This window comes from Octopus bimaculoides, chromosome 29 (genome assembly GCF_001194135.2).
Source record: "Octopus bimaculoides isolate UCB-OBI-ISO-001 chromosome 29, ASM119413v2, whole genome shotgun sequence".
NCBI classification, from domain to species: Eukaryota; Metazoa; Mollusca; class Cephalopoda; order Octopoda; family Octopodidae; genus Octopus; species Octopus bimaculoides.
The window spans coordinates 7,663,957-7,667,888 of NC_069009.1; positions in this window are offsets into that span (position 1 = coordinate 7,663,957).

Sequence of the window (3,932 nt, forward strand, 5' to 3'; positions counted from 1 at the left end):
ATATATATATATATATACGACGAGCTTCTTTCAGTTTTTCGTCTAACAAATCCACTCACAAGGCTTTGGTCCCCACCGACGCTATTGTAAAAGACTCTTGCCCAAGGTACCACATAGTTGAACTTAACCCGGAACCACGTGGTTGGGAAGCAAACTTCTTACCACACAGTCACACCTGTGCCTATACACACACACACACACACACACACACACTGTTATCAGTAATGGCTCGACTTCTTTGTTCAAGGTTACATACACACACTTACTCTGTTCTCACTTCCCCTTCCCTACATAAGGAACTACACCCATAAGCCTTTAAGGGAAAACTTGCAAATCCCAGTAGATCAGAAATAGAACTGACCTTCAACAAAAGGCAAACCCTTAAAGAGGTCATGGATGGCCAATGCACGCACACACTCACAAACACACATACAGGCAGGCACGCAAGTGTAAACACACAAACACACGCACACACCGTTTACTCTCATCCTTCCCTTGTCCTGTAAGCAACCACACATCTACATACATACATACATACATACATACATACATACATACATACATACATACATAAGACTAATTCTCAGACAGATTCAAGGTAGACCTTGAAAAGAGGACATATCATTGATGAGGTCGTGGAAAGCGTTGAAAAGAGTTTCACAAACAACCAACTGATTGTTTAACCAGCACATTAAACAAGCGGATGATTATTTATTTAGTTAGTTAGTTAGTTAGTTAGTTAGTCAGTCAGTCAGATATTTAACCGACTGACTAACAATAAAGAAGTACTATTGAACCAGTGCGTATGTTTATAAATTCGAGCCACCCATAGCTCGAATTTACCGGTCTTTTCACATAAACGCTGTATATGGCATTTGAATTCAAAGCTTGATTGTGTAGATAGAGGTTGAAACATTTCTATTGCCGGTCGGGATTCATGATAGCCCCAAGGTAAAGTCTTGTTTTGATTTCTATCTATAGGAATATTTCACCTGACGAGAAGAATGAATCCCTTAAGAAGTCCTTAACATCAAAAATTGCAATAGGAAATTAACCAGTTAAGACAGTTTCTACTGAGGAGAAGTAATGAGTGATATAATGGCTTTATAGCGGTGTATAAACAACAAGCAGGTGTATTGGATTGACGCTCGGGAAGCTGAGAAAGTCTTCTACGTTTCGAGCCTACGCTCTTCAACAGAAAGGAGCAACAGAGTTTCCTGCCAGAAAGTTAAGAAATAAAGAAAATTTTCTTTAATCAATGAAAAACACTTTATTGTATTAATTATGAATATCAAGCAAAAAATTAGTAATAAATAAGGAATAAATGGATAATTAATATTCTTTTCTACTCTAGGCACAAGGCCCTAAATTTGGGGGGAGAGGGGCAGTCGATTAGATCGATCCCACTAAGCACCTAGTATTTAATTTATCGACCCCGAAAGGATGATATGCAAAGTCGACCTCGGCGGAATTTGAACTCAGAACGTAAAGACAGACGAAATACCGCTATGCATTTCACCCGGTGTGCTAACGTTTCTGCCAGTTCGCCGACTTTGAATAATTAATATTAAGAGTCATTTGCTTTCATCTCATTGGCATGGATTCCACGAGCTTCTGGCTATATTCTGCGCTCATTTCAGTCACTCCAATTTTATTTAACTCATCCACCGTTTCTTGGTAATTTGACGGCTGCTTTTGTTGAAGGTTTTTCTGAAAGATCCTAACAAATTTCAATGCATTTTAAATCGGGAGAATTAAATACACAGGAATCTCGCGCTTTACGGAAGTAATGCGTTTCTGGCCGTAACGTGGAGTTCCATAACGCGAAATTAATCTTCCTATCGATTTTCAAGTTATCGAGCGAGGTTGTGTTCCTACGGACTTTTTCGAAAAAGAAAAAGAAATACAAGAAAACAACAGGGAGCAAAACATACGATCGCCTGCATACATGAAAATAACTATTCCTAAATATACACATTGCAATATAAATACATGAAAACACAGATACGTTTCAAGAGGAACATGTTAGGAGATTGATAAGAATCGTAATATCGTAAGAGTACGTTCTTACCACAAAAGATGTTGACTACTGTGTGAGGGGTGGTGGTGGAATGAGCGTTACTGGGAGGATGAGGGACAATATTTGTCATCGTATAGTTCATTATCACCAACATCAGCTTGACGAGTGAAGAACTTATCCAAAATTTTCTCTTGACGAGTGAAGAACTTATCCAAAGTTGTTCGATTTTTATGACGCGTCATCTCTTTGTACAGCTCAATATAGGAACTGAGCTCATTGTAAGCTCTTGTAATTTTTATGTTACCTTCACAATTGGGATCGTTATCAGCAAAAGCCTGCTGACCTTGTTTTGTAAGGGCCAACTCTTTAACAACAATTTTCGTTGCCAATTTAAGTGGTTCATCTGTATTCTCATCTTGCTCTTTTCCTAAAAGCATCAGCTCCTCTCGAGATAAATTTCTTTATGCGACACTAGTAATTCAAACACATCAATCTCTATGATTTCTTCAAATCCTACATCCTTTGTACAATATCTTTCCGAATTTGATGTAGACTTTCTGCTCGAGGAAAATTTGTAAGGTCACGGAGTGTAGCTCCCTTCAGCAATCATTTTCTTCAACTGCCCAAGGTAATTTGTAGCAGCCTCTGTATGAGAGCTCACAGTTTCACCTGTCATTTTTATGTTGTGCAAATTCAGGATCTTCTTTTCAGAACAGCCTTTACTTGCCAACAAGGAATTTTCATTAGAAGTTTCACCTTCCTTCAAATCGTCATATAAATTTTTGGCACTTTTTTGAATTACTATCGTGTTTATCCGCACATTACGCCGATTCGTTCCATTTCATCATTACATTAGATCTATGGAAGAATAAGGTCCGGACAGTTAACGGAATAGCTTCTTGAGCACTTGACATAATTTTCTTTCTGTTCTCATGTAAAGTTCACACTGTAAACGTGGCAATATTTAATATTTTGGCAATATGACTTAGTATAACTTCTGCATTACGGTTTATTTTCGCACAACTGCCTTCAGTTCTAATTGATAAATTCTTTCCAGGTATCTTAAATTGAGGGTAAATCCAACAGTAGCCGCGATTAATTATGCACAACGAATATGTAATAAAGAAATTGGCCTGGGAAAGATCTGATTTGTGAGAGCGGAAAATTGTCTCGTTCCTGTTGATGCAATAAGGGAAATGAAATGGAAAGGTGAATGACTGAGGAAGAGAAAGTGCTATGAGATTACGTTTAGCTGAAGTGTCACCAGATTTTATAAACAATTCGCTCCTTGTACTTCTGATTTAAGACACACACGCACAAATGGTTAACCGGCACTAACTAAAGATTGAATGGTAACATGACCTAGTTCTTCTGAACTATGCCTATCCTTTGTCCAGTAAGGTCAAAACTAACCTCTAGCTATTTTTAGAGCTGAATCCAAGACACACATGCTACAATTCAATCGGAATAAACTCTCCATCCTTTATGATGTCAAAGATATCAGTCAATTTGTCCTGAGGAGGTTTTTTGTCTTTTTCAACTTCATAATGCACTTTAAATGTGTACATATGGATAGGAGCAATCAACCGAAACGCAGCGCAAGCGATATGAATGAACTCATTAATTCGACTGAATTATGAGAATAAATGAATTTATTATTCTGTGTATGCATTCTCCGTTTTGTTTGTATTGTTAAACTTTTCTCCTTGGAATTTCAGAATTGTAAGGTACTAATATTGAAGAAGAACCAACGATAAACACTAGTACATATACCCATGTAGAATTTTCCAGTATCGTTAATCGATATATTGCTAAACTGGTGTATGCTTAGACAATATATCCCTAGGAAAGAACAACTTCTTTCCATACACACACACACACATATATATATATATATATATATATATATATA